The sequence below is a fragment of the Pseudophryne corroboree genome, unplaced genomic scaffold, assembly GCF_028390025.1.
Source record: "Pseudophryne corroboree isolate aPseCor3 unplaced genomic scaffold, aPseCor3.hap2 scaffold_2558, whole genome shotgun sequence".
In the NCBI taxonomy this organism is placed as follows: domain Eukaryota; kingdom Metazoa; phylum Chordata; class Amphibia; order Anura; family Myobatrachidae; genus Pseudophryne; species Pseudophryne corroboree.
In genome coordinates, this window is record NW_026969218.1 from 38,415 (window position 1) to 50,052 (window position 11,638).

An 11,638-nucleotide genomic window follows, 5' to 3' on the forward strand; every position below is an offset into this window, starting at 1 on the left:
AATAGATGAATGCTGACTTCTCAGCTTATTCCCCAGGATTTGCAATGTTTTTTTGCCTGCTGCATTGATCAACTCTTGGATTTTGTAAGCATGCTTTTTATACTGTGTCAAAATTGTATTCAATCTTTGCTGTCTATTAAAATGTTACAATGGATGAATAAAAGCACCTGTGAACTACTGTGTGGAGTCTTATTTAGCGTCTACTTCTTGTCTCCATTGAATTCCCTCCTTCTGCACAAGACAAATTGAAACAGTTGATCAGCATTTGGATGTGAGGCCTACGTAGGCCTAATTCTTGAATGCAAACTAAGTACGAACGAAGAAGCCTTACCTCTTCGAAATGAATTCCTACATTTTTAACTTACTATCATGATCATCCTTTCGGCTGGTCTTTTCGACCTGTTCATGTTTGGAACTAATTTTTATTTTTGTGGCGGTGGTGTCCACGCTGGTTGCAGGAGGTGTGGATAGTTGCTGTTACAGGCACTAAAGGCACAAGCTCTGCAGTATGTGTATATGCTGCATCCATCTCCTGGTGTGTGTCTCCCTCAAGTGGATGTCAGTTAGCAAGCCAAGCAAATGCAGTCCATACAGCCAAGCACATTGTGACATCACGTGTGTCGCATAATGATGACATCACATGTGTCGCATCATGATGACATCATAGAGTGTGCATCATGATGACTTCACAGAGCCCTCACACTGTAGTGAAAAATTGAAATCTGCCTGCCAGGATGAACGGGTTGGTTGAAACAATCCAGATTTTAGAGACAGGAGGTTCAAGGCAGCCAGGGAACCTTCCATTGCAGAATGAATGTCCCACTGCTTAAGTGATGAAGTGCAAGTGCATAGCATTGTGTCAATGTGATAATAAGCACGGAGCCAGCAGGGACAGACGGGACGGGCGGCAGACGTCTGGTGGGTGTGGTTGTCGGAGGCGGACCAAATGCAAATGATTGTGCATCAGCCAGCCAGTCAGTCAGTCAAGCAGCCAGCAAGACAGGAGAGGAGAGAAAACTCACGATGCAGGAGTGAGTGATGGAATGTGGTTGCGCGCGCCTGGGTGACTGCCTGCTTGTCAGTCCGGACTTCTCCTTCCTTCCTCCTCTTCTTTGCTGTCGCCGCCGCCGCCAACAAAAGTCAAGTCAATCTGCAGATAGTGTGAGCGTGCGTTGGGGAGGGTGATTCTCCATGATGGATTGTAGATCCTGTTTCGGTTGCGCCGGTCCCTCAGCCCACATTCGGGTTATCGCTTCTCGGCCTTTTGGCTAAGATCAAGTGTAGTATCTGTTCTTATCAGTTTAATATCTGATACGCCCCCTATCTGGGGGCCATATATTAAATGGATTTTTAGAACAGGGAGATGGAAGAAGAGCTTGCTCTGTCCACTCCACGCATTGACCCGGTATTGCAGTACCTCCGGGACCGGTGCACCTTTCCTATTCTGTATTCCAAAAATAGATGAATGCTGACTTCTCAGCTTATTCCCCAGGATTTGCAATGTTTTTTTGCCTGCTGCATTGATCAACTCTTGGATTTTGTAAGCATGCTTTTTATACTGTGTCAAAATTGTATTCAATCTTTGCTGTCTATTAAAATGTTACAATGGATGAATAAAAGCACCTGTGAACTACTGTGTGGAGTCTTATTTAGCGTCTACTTCTTGTCTCCATTGAATTCCCTCCTTCTGCACAAGACAAATTGAAACAGTTGATCAGCATTTGGATGTGAGGCCTACGTAGGCCTAATTCTTGAATGCAAACTAAGTACGAACGAAGAAGCCTTACCTCTTCGAAATGAATTCCTACATTTTTAACTTACTATCATGATCATCCTTTCGGCTGGTCTTTTCGACCTGTTCATGTTTGGAACTAATTTTTATTTTTGTGGCGGTGGTGTCCACGCTGGTTGCAGGAGGTGTGGATAGTTGCTGTTACAGGCACTAAAGGCACAAGCTCTGCAGTATGTGTATATGCTGCATCCATCTCCTGGTGTGTGTCTCCCTCAAGTGGATGTCAGTTAGCAAGCCAAGCAAATGCAGTCCATACAGCCAAGCACATTGTGACATCACGTGTGTCGCATAATGATGACATCACATGTGTCGCATCATGATGACATCATAGAGTGTGCATCATGATGACTTCACAGAGCCCTCACACTGTAGTGAAAAATTGAAATCTGCCTGCCAGGATGAACGGGTTGGTTGAAACAATCCAGATTTTAGAGACAGGAGGTTCAAGGCAGCCAGGGAACCTTCCATTGCAGAATGAATGTCCCACTGCTTAAGTGATGAAGTGCAAGTGCATAGCATTGTGTCAATGTGATAATAAGCACGGAGCCAGCAGGGACAGACGGGACGGGCGGCAGACGTCTGGTGGGTGTGGTTGTCGGAGGCGGACCAAATGCAAATGATTGTGCATCAGCCAGCCAGTCAGTCAGTCAAGCAGCCAGCAAGACAGGAGAGGAGAGAAAACTCACGATGCAGGAGTGAGTGATGGAATGTGGTTGCGCGCGCCTGGGTGACTGCCTGCTTGTCAGTCCGGACTTCTCCTTCCTTCCTCCTCTTCTTTGCTGTCGCCGCCGCCGCCAACAAAAGTCAAGTCAATCTGCAGATAGTGTGAGCGTGCGTTGGGGAGGGTGATTCTCCATGATGGATTGTAGATCCTGTTTCGGTTGCGCCGGTCCCTCAGCCCACATTCGGGTTATCGCTTCTCGGCCTTTTGGCTAAGATCAAGTGTAGTATCTGTTCTTATCAGTTTAATATCTGATACGCCCCCTATCTGGGGGCCATATATTAAATGGATTTTTAGAACAGGGAGATGGAAGAAGAGCTTGCTCTGTCCACTCCACGCATTGACCCGGTATTGCAGTACCTCCGGGACCGGTGCACCTTTCCTATTCTGTATTCCAAAAATAGATGAATGCTGACTTCTCAGCTTATTCCCCAGGATTTGCAATGTTTTTTTGCCTGCTGCATTGATCAACTCTTGGATTTTGTAAGCATGCTTTTTATACTGTGTCAAAATTGTATTCAATCTTTGCTGTCTATTAAAATGTTACAATGGATGAATAAAAGCACCTGTGAACTACTGTGTGGAGTCTTATTTAGCGTCTACTTCTTGTCTCCATTGAATTCCCTCCTTCTGCACAAGACAAATTGAAACAGTTGATCAGCATTTGGATGTGAGGCCTACGTAGGCCTAATTCTTGAATGCAAACTAAGTACGAACGAAGAAGCCTTACCTCTTCGAAATGAATTCCTACATTTTTAACTTACTATCATGATCATCCTTTCGGCTGGTCTTTTCGACCTGTTCATGTTTGGAACTAATTTTTATTTTTGTGGCGGTGGTGTCCACGCTGGTTGCAGGAGGTGTGGATAGTTGCTGTTACAGGCACTAAAGGCACAAGCTCTGCAGTATGTGTATATGCTGCATCCATCTCCTGGTGTGTGTCTCCCTCAAGTGGATGTCAGTTAGCAAGCCAAGCAAATGCAGTCCATACAGCCAAGCACATTGTGACATCACGTGTGTCGCATAATGATGACATCACATGTGTCGCATCATGATGACATCATAGAGTGTGCATCATGATGACTTCACAGAGCCCTCACACTGTAGTGAAAAATTGAAATCTGCCTGCCAGGATGAACGGGTTGGTTGAAACAATCCAGATTTTAGAGACAGGAGGTTCAAGGCAGCCAGGGAACCTTCCATTGCAGAATGAATGTCCCACTGCTTAAGTGATGAAGTGCAAGTGCATAGCATTGTGTCAATGTGATAATAAGCACGGAGCCAGCAGGGACAGACGGGACGGGCGGCAGACGTCTGGTGGGTGTGGTTGTCGGAGGCGGACCAAATGCAAATGATTGTGCATCAGCCAGCCAGTCAGTCAGTCAAGCAGCCAGCAAGACAGGAGAGGAGAGAAAACTCACGATGCAGGAGTGAGTGATGGAATGTGGTTGCGCGCGCCTGGGTGACTGCCTGCTTGTCAGTCCGGACTTCTCCTTCCTTCCTCCTCTTCTTTGCTGTCGCCGCCGCCGCCAACAAAAGTCAAGTCAATCTGCAGATAGTGTGAGCGTGCGTTGGGGAGGGTGATTCTCCATGATGGATTGTAGATCCTGTTTCGGTTGCGCCGGTCCCTCAGCCCACATTCGGGTTATCGCTTCTCGGCCTTTTGGCTAAGATCAAGTGTAGTATCTGTTCTTATCAGTTTAATATCTGATACGCCCCCTATCTGGGGGCCATATATTAAATGGATTTTTAGAACAGGGAGATGGAAGAAGAGCTTGCTCTGTCCACTCCACGCATTGACCCGGTATTGCAGTACCTCCGGGACCGGTGCACCTTTCCTATTCTGTATTCCAAAAATAGATGAATGCTGACTTCTCAGCTTATTCCCCAGGATTTGCAATGTTTTTTTGCCTGCTGCATTGATCAACTCTTGGATTTTGTAAGCATGCTTTTTATACTGTGTCAAAATTGTATTCAATCTTTGCTGTCTATTAAAATGTTACAATGGATGAATAAAAGCACCTGTGAACTACTGTGTGGAGTCTTATTTAGCGTCTACTTCTTGTCTCCATTGAATTCCCTCCTTCTGCACAAGACAAATTGAAACAGTTGATCAGCATTTGGATGTGAGGCCTACGTAGGCCTAATTCTTGAATGCAAACTAAGTACGAACGAAGAAGCCTTACCTCTTCGAAATGAATTCCTACATTTTTAACTTACTATCATGATCATCCTTTCGGCTGGTCTTTTCGACCTGTTCATGTTTGGAACTAATTTTTATTTTTGTGGCGGTGGTGTCCACGCTGGTTGCAGGAGGTGTGGATAGTTGCTGTTACAGGCACTAAAGGCACAAGCTCTGCAGTATGTGTATATGCTGCATCCATCTCCTGGTGTGTGTCTCCCTCAAGTGGATGTCAGTTAGCAAGCCAAGCAAATGCAGTCCATACAGCCAAGCACATTGTGACATCACGTGTGTCGCATAATGATGACATCACATGTGTCGCATCATGATGACATCATAGAGTGTGCATCATGATGACTTCACAGAGCCCTCACACTGTAGTGAAAAATTGAAATCTGCCTGCCAGGATGAACGGGTTGGTTGAAACAATCCAGATTTTAGAGACAGGAGGTTCAAGGCAGCCAGGGAACCTTCCATTGCAGAATGAATGTCCCACTGCTTAAGTGATGAAGTGCAAGTGCATAGCATTGTGTCAATGTGATAATAAGCACGGAGCCAGCAGGGACAGACGGGACGGGCGGCAGACGTCTGGTGGGTGTGGTTGTCGGAGGCGGACCAAATGCAAATGATTGTGCATCAGCCAGCCAGTCAGTCAGTCAAGCAGCCAGCAAGACAGGAGAGGAGAGAAAACTCACGATGCAGGAGTGAGTGATGGAATGTGGTTGCGCGCGCCTGGGTGACTGCCTGCTTGTCAGTCCGGACTTCTCCTTCCTTCCTCCTCTTCTTTGCTGTCGCCGCCGCCGCCAACAAAAGTCAAGTCAATCTGCAGATAGTGTGAGCGTGCGTTGGGGAGGGTGATTCTCCATGATGGATTGTAGATCCTGTTTCGGTTGCGCCGGTCCCTCAGCCCACATTCGGGTTATCGCTTCTCGGCCTTTTGGCTAAGATCAAGTGTAGTATCTGTTCTTATCAGTTTAATATCTGATACGCCCCCTATCTGGGGGCCATATATTAAATGGATTTTTAGAACAGGGAGATGGAAGAAGAGCTTGCTCTGTCCACTCCACGCATTGACCCGGTATTGCAGTACCTCCGGGACCGGTGCACCTTTCCTATTCTGTATTCCAAAAATAGATGAATGCTGACTTCTCAGCTTATTCCCCAGGATTTGCAATGTTTTTTTGCCTGCTGCATTGATCAACTCTTGGATTTTGTAAGCATGCTTTTTATACTGTGTCAAAATTGTATTCAATCTTTGCTGTCTATTAAAATGTTACAATGGATGAATAAAAGCACCTGTGAACTACTGTGTGGAGTCTTATTTAGCGTCTACTTCTTGTCTCCATTGAATTCCCTCCTTCTGCACAAGACAAATTGAAACAGTTGATCAGCATTTGGATGTGAGGCCTACGTAGGCCTAATTCTTGAATGCAAACTAAGTACGAACGAAGAAGCCTTACCTCTTCGAAATGAATTCCTACATTTTTAACTTACTATCATGATCATCCTTTCGGCTGGTCTTTTCGACCTGTTCATGTTTGGAACTAATTTTTATTTTTGTGGCGGTGGTGTCCACGCTGGTTGCAGGAGGTGTGGATAGTTGCTGTTACAGGCACTAAAGGCACAAGCTCTGCAGTATGTGTATATGCTGCATCCATCTCCTGGTGTGTGTCTCCCTCAAGTGGATGTCAGTTAGCAAGCCAAGCAAATGCAGTCCATACAGCCAAGCACATTGTGACATCACGTGTGTCGCATAATGATGACATCACATGTGTCGCATCATGATGACATCATAGAGTGTGCATCATGATGACTTCACAGAGCCCTCACACTGTAGTGAAAAATTGAAATCTGCCTGCCAGGATGAACGGGTTGGTTGAAACAATCCAGATTTTAGAGACAGGAGGTTCAAGGCAGCCAGGGAACCTTCCATTGCAGAATGAATGTCCCACTGCTTAAGTGATGAAGTGCAAGTGCATAGCATTGTGTCAATGTGATAATAAGCACGGAGCCAGCAGGGACAGACGGGACGGGCGGCAGACGTCTGGTGGGTGTGGTTGTCGGAGGCGGACCAAATGCAAATGATTGTGCATCAGCCAGCCAGTCAGTCAGTCAAGCAGCCAGCAAGACAGGAGAGGAGAGAAAACTCACGATGCAGGAGTGAGTGATGGAATGTGGTTGCGCGCGCCTGGGTGACTGCCTGCTTGTCAGTCCGGACTTCTCCTTCCTTCCTCCTCTTCTTTGCTGTCGCCGCCGCCGCCAACAAAAGTCAAGTCAATCTGCAGATAGTGTGAGCGTGCGTTGGGGAGGGTGATTCTCCATGATGGATTGTAGATCCTGTTTCGGTTGCGCCGGTCCCTCAGCCCACATTCGGGTTATCGCTTCTCGGCCTTTTGGCTAAGATCAAGTGTAGTATCTGTTCTTATCAGTTTAATATCTGATACGCCCCCTATCTGGGGGCCATATATTAAATGGATTTTTAGAACAGGGAGATGGAAGAAGAGCTTGCTCTGTCCACTCCACGCATTGACCCGGTATTGCAGTACCTCCGGGACCGGTGCACCTTTCCTATTCTGTATTCCAAAAATAGATGAATGCTGACTTCTCAGCTTATTCCCCAGGATTTGCAATGTTTTTTTGCCTGCTGCATTGATCAACTCTTGGATTTTGTAAGCATGCTTTTTATACTGTGTCAAAATTGTATTCAATCTTTGCTGTCTATTAAAATGTTACAATGGATGAATAAAAGCACCTGTGAACTACTGTGTGGAGTCTTATTTAGCGTCTACTTCTTGTCTCCATTGAATTCCCTCCTTCTGCACAAGACAAATTGAAACAGTTGATCAGCATTTGGATGTGAGGCCTACGTAGGCCTAATTCTTGAATGCAAACTAAGTACGAACGAAGAAGCCTTACCTCTTCGAAATGAATTCCTACATTTTTAACTTACTATCATGATCATCCTTTCGGCTGGTCTTTTCGACCTGTTCATGTTTGGAACTAATTTTTATTTTTGTGGCGGTGGTGTCCACGCTGGTTGCAGGAGGTGTGGATAGTTGCTGTTACAGGCACTAAAGGCACAAGCTCTGCAGTATGTGTATATGCTGCATCCATCTCCTGGTGTGTGTCTCCCTCAAGTGGATGTCAGTTAGCAAGCCAAGCAAATGCAGTCCATACAGCCAAGCACATTGTGACATCACGTGTGTCGCATAATGATGACATCACATGTGTCGCATCATGATGACATCATAGAGTGTGCATCATGATGACTTCACAGAGCCCTCACACTGTAGTGAAAAATTGAAATCTGCCTGCCAGGATGAACGGGTTGGTTGAAACAATCCAGATTTTAGAGACAGGAGGTTCAAGGCAGCCAGGGAACCTTCCATTGCAGAATGAATGTCCCACTGCTTAAGTGATGAAGTGCAAGTGCATAGCATTGTGTCAATGTGATAATAAGCACGGAGCCAGCAGGGACAGACGGGACGGGCGGCAGACGTCTGGTGGGTGTGGTTGTCGGAGGCGGACCAAATGCAAATGATTGTGCATCAGCCAGCCAGTCAGTCAGTCAAGCAGCCAGCAAGACAGGAGAGGAGAGAAAACTCACGATGCAGGAGTGAGTGATGGAATGTGGTTGCGCGCGCCTGGGTGACTGCCTGCTTGTCAGTCCGGACTTCTCCTTCCTTCCTCCTCTTCTTTGCTGTCGCCGCCGCCGCCAACAAAAGTCAAGTCAATCTGCAGATAGTGTGAGCGTGCGTTGGGGAGGGTGATTCTCCATGATGGATTGTAGATCCTGTTTCGGTTGCGCCGGTCCCTCAGCCCACATTCGGGTTATCGCTTCTCGGCCTTTTGGCTAAGATCAAGTGTAGTATCTGTTCTTATCAGTTTAATATCTGATACGCCCCCTATCTGGGGGCCATATATTAAATGGATTTTTAGAACAGGGAGATGGAAGAAGAGCTTGCTCTGTCCACTCCACGCATTGACCCGGTATTGCAGTACCTCCGGGACCGGTGCACCTTTCCTATTCTGTATTCCAAAAATAGATGAATGCTGACTTCTCAGCTTATTCCCCAGGATTTGCAATGTTTTTTTGCCTGCTGCATTGATCAACTCTTGGATTTTGTAAGCATGCTTTTTATACTGTGTCAAAATTGTATTCAATCTTTGCTGTCTATTAAAATGTTACAATGGATGAATAAAAGCACCTGTGAACTACTGTGTGGAGTCTTATTTAGCGTCTACTTCTTGTCTCCATTGAATTCCCTCCTTCTGCACAAGACAAATTGAAACAGTTGATCAGCATTTGGATGTGAGGCCTACGTAGGCCTAATTCTTGAATGCAAACTAAGTACGAACGAAGAAGCCTTACCTCTTCGAAATGAATTCCTACATTTTTAACTTACTATCATGATCATCCTTTCGGCTGGTCTTTTCGACCTGTTCATGTTTGGAACTAATTTTTATTTTTGTGGCGGTGGTGTCCACGCTGGTTGCAGGAGGTGTGGATAGTTGCTGTTACAGGCACTAAAGGCACAAGCTCTGCAGTATGTGTATATGCTGCATCCATCTCCTGGTGTGTGTCTCCCTCAAGTGGATGTCAGTTAGCAAGCCAAGCAAATGCAGTCCATACAGCCAAGCACATTGTGACATCACGTGTGTCGCATAATGATGACATCACATGTGTCGCATCATGATGACATCATAGAGTGTGCATCATGATGACTTCACAGAGCCCTCACACTGTAGTGAAAAATTGAAATCTGCCTGCCAGGATGAACGGGTTGGTTGAAACAATCCAGATTTTAGAGACAGGAGGTTCAAGGCAGCCAGGGAACCTTCCATTGCAGAATGAATGTCCCACTGCTTAAGTGATGAAGTGCAAGTGCATAGCATTGTGTCAATGTGATAATAAGCACGGAGCCAGCAGGGACAGACGGGACGGGCGGCAGACGTCTGGTGGGTGTGGTTGTCGGAGGCGGACCAAATGCAAATGATTGTGCATCAGCCAGCCAGTCAGTCAGTCAAGCAGCCAGCAAGACAGGAGAGGAGAGAAAACTCACGATGCAGGAGTGAGTGATGGAATGTGGTTGCGCGCGCCTGGGTGACTGCCTGCTTGTCAGTCCGGACTTCTCCTTCCTTCCTCCTCTTCTTTGCTGTCGCCGCCGCCGCCAACAAAAGTCAAGTCAATCTGCAGATAGTGTGAGCGTGCGTTGGGGAGGGTGATTCTCCATGATGGATTGTAGATCCTGTTTCGGTTGCGCCGGTCCCTCAGCCCACATTCGGGTTATCGCTTCTCGGCCTTTTGGCTAAGATCAAGTGTAGTATCTGTTCTTATCAGTTTAATATCTGATACGCCCCCTATCTGGGGGCCATATATTAAATGGATTTTTAGAACAGGGAGATGGAAGAAGAGCTTGCTCTGTCCACTCCACGCATTGACCCGGTATTGCAGTACCTCCGGGACCGGTGCACCTTTCCTATTCTGTATTCCAAAAATAGATGAATGCTGACTTCTCAGCTTATTCCCCAGGATTTGCAATGTTTTTTTGCCTGCTGCATTGATCAACTCTTGGATTTTGTAAGCATGCTTTTTATACTGTGTCAAAATTGTATTCAATCTTTGCTGTCTATTAAAATGTTACAATGGATGAATAAAAGCACCTGTGAACTACTGTGTGGAGTCTTATTTAGCGTCTACTTCTTGTCTCCATTGAATTCCCTCCTTCTGCACAAGACAAATTGAAACAGTTGATCAGCATTTGGATGTGAGGCCTACGTAGGCCTAATTCTTGAATGCAAACTAAGTACGAACGAAGAAGCCTTACCTCTTCGAAATGAATTCCTACATTTTTAACTTACTATCATGATCATCCTTTCGGCTGGTCTTTTCGACCTGTTCATGTTTGGAACTAATTTTTATTTTTGTGGCGGTGGTGTCCACGCTGGTTGCAGGAGGTGTGGATAGTTGCTGTTACAGGCACTAAAGGCACAAGCTCTGCAGTATGTGTATATGCTGCATCCATCTCCTGGTGTGTGTCTCCCTCAAGTGGATGTCAGTTAGCAAGCCAAGCAAATGCAGTCCATACAGCCAAGCACATTGTGACATCACGTGTGTCGCATAATGATGACATCACATGTGTCGCATCATGATGACATCATAGAGTGTGCATCATGATGACTTCACAGAGCCCTCACACTGTAGTGAAAAATTGAAATCTGCCTGCCAGGATGAACGGGTTGGTTGAAACAATCCAGATTTTAGAGACAGGAGGTTCAAGGCAGCCAGGGAACCTTCCATTGCAGAATGAATGTCCCACTGCTTAAGTGATGAAGTGCAAGTGCATAGCATTGTGTCAATGTGATAATAAGCACGGAGCCAGCAGGGACAGACGGGACGGGCGGCAGACGTCTGGTGGGTGTGGTTGTCGGAGGCGGACCAAATGCAAATGATTGTGCATCAGCCAGCCAGTCAGTCAGTCAAGCAGCCAGCAAGACAGGAGAGGAGAGAAAACTCACGATGCAGGAGTGAGTGATGGAATGTGGTTGCGCGCGCCTGGGTGACTGCCTGCTTGTCAGTCCGGACTTCTCCTTCCTTCCTCCTCTTCTTTGCTGTCGCCGCCGCCGCCAACAAAAGTCAAGTCAATCTGCAGATAGTGTGAGCGTGCGTTGGGGAGGGTGATTCTCCATGATGGATTGTAGATCCTGTTTCGGTTGCGCCGGTCCCTCAGCCCACATTCGGGTTATCGCTTCTCGGCCTTTTGGCTAAGATCAAGTGTAGTATCTGTTCTTATCAGTTTAATATCTGATACGCCCCCTATCTGGGGGCCATATATTAAATGGATTTTTAGAACAGGGAGATGGAAGAAGAGCTTGCTCTGTCCACTCCACGCATTGACCCGGTATTGCAGTACCTCCGGGACCGGTGCACCTTTCCTATTCT

General features: G+C 46.4%; 8 non-coding genes across 8 annotated transcripts; all 8 read left to right on the forward strand.

The window, feature by feature from the left end:
• Positions 1-1,248: 1,248 nt before the first annotated feature.
• Positions 1,249-1,439, forward strand: LOC135012539 (U2 spliceosomal RNA). Its single transcript, XR_010211480.1, has one exon. It is a non-coding gene; the product is annotated as a U2 spliceosomal RNA (small nuclear RNA).
• Positions 1,440-2,704: 1,265 nt separating this feature from the next.
• On the forward strand, positions 2,705-2,895 carry LOC135012540 (U2 spliceosomal RNA). Its single transcript, XR_010211481.1, has one exon. It is a non-coding gene; the product is annotated as a U2 spliceosomal RNA (small nuclear RNA).
• Positions 2,896-4,160: 1,265 nt separating this feature from the next.
• On the forward strand, positions 4,161-4,351 carry LOC135012541 (U2 spliceosomal RNA). Its single transcript, XR_010211482.1, has one exon. It is a non-coding gene; the product is annotated as a U2 spliceosomal RNA (small nuclear RNA).
• A 1,265-nt stretch (positions 4,352-5,616) lies between these two features.
• On the forward strand, positions 5,617-5,807 carry LOC135012542 (U2 spliceosomal RNA). Its single transcript, XR_010211483.1, has one exon. It is a non-coding gene; the product is annotated as a U2 spliceosomal RNA (small nuclear RNA).
• Positions 5,808-7,072: 1,265 nt separating this feature from the next.
• LOC135012543 (U2 spliceosomal RNA) lies at positions 7,073-7,263 on the forward strand. Its single transcript, XR_010211484.1, has one exon. It is a non-coding gene; the product is annotated as a U2 spliceosomal RNA (small nuclear RNA).
• A 1,265-nt stretch (positions 7,264-8,528) lies between these two features.
• Positions 8,529-8,719, forward strand: LOC135012544 (U2 spliceosomal RNA). The gene has a single exon (XR_010211485.1). It is a non-coding gene; the product is annotated as a U2 spliceosomal RNA (small nuclear RNA).
• A 1,265-nt stretch (positions 8,720-9,984) lies between these two features.
• Positions 9,985-10,175, forward strand: LOC135012545 (U2 spliceosomal RNA). Its single transcript, XR_010211486.1, has one exon. It is a non-coding gene; the product is annotated as a U2 spliceosomal RNA (small nuclear RNA).
• A 1,265-nt stretch (positions 10,176-11,440) lies between these two features.
• Positions 11,441-11,631, forward strand: LOC135012546 (U2 spliceosomal RNA). The gene has a single exon (XR_010211487.1). It is a non-coding gene; the product is annotated as a U2 spliceosomal RNA (small nuclear RNA).
• Positions 11,632-11,638: the final 7 nt, after the last annotated feature.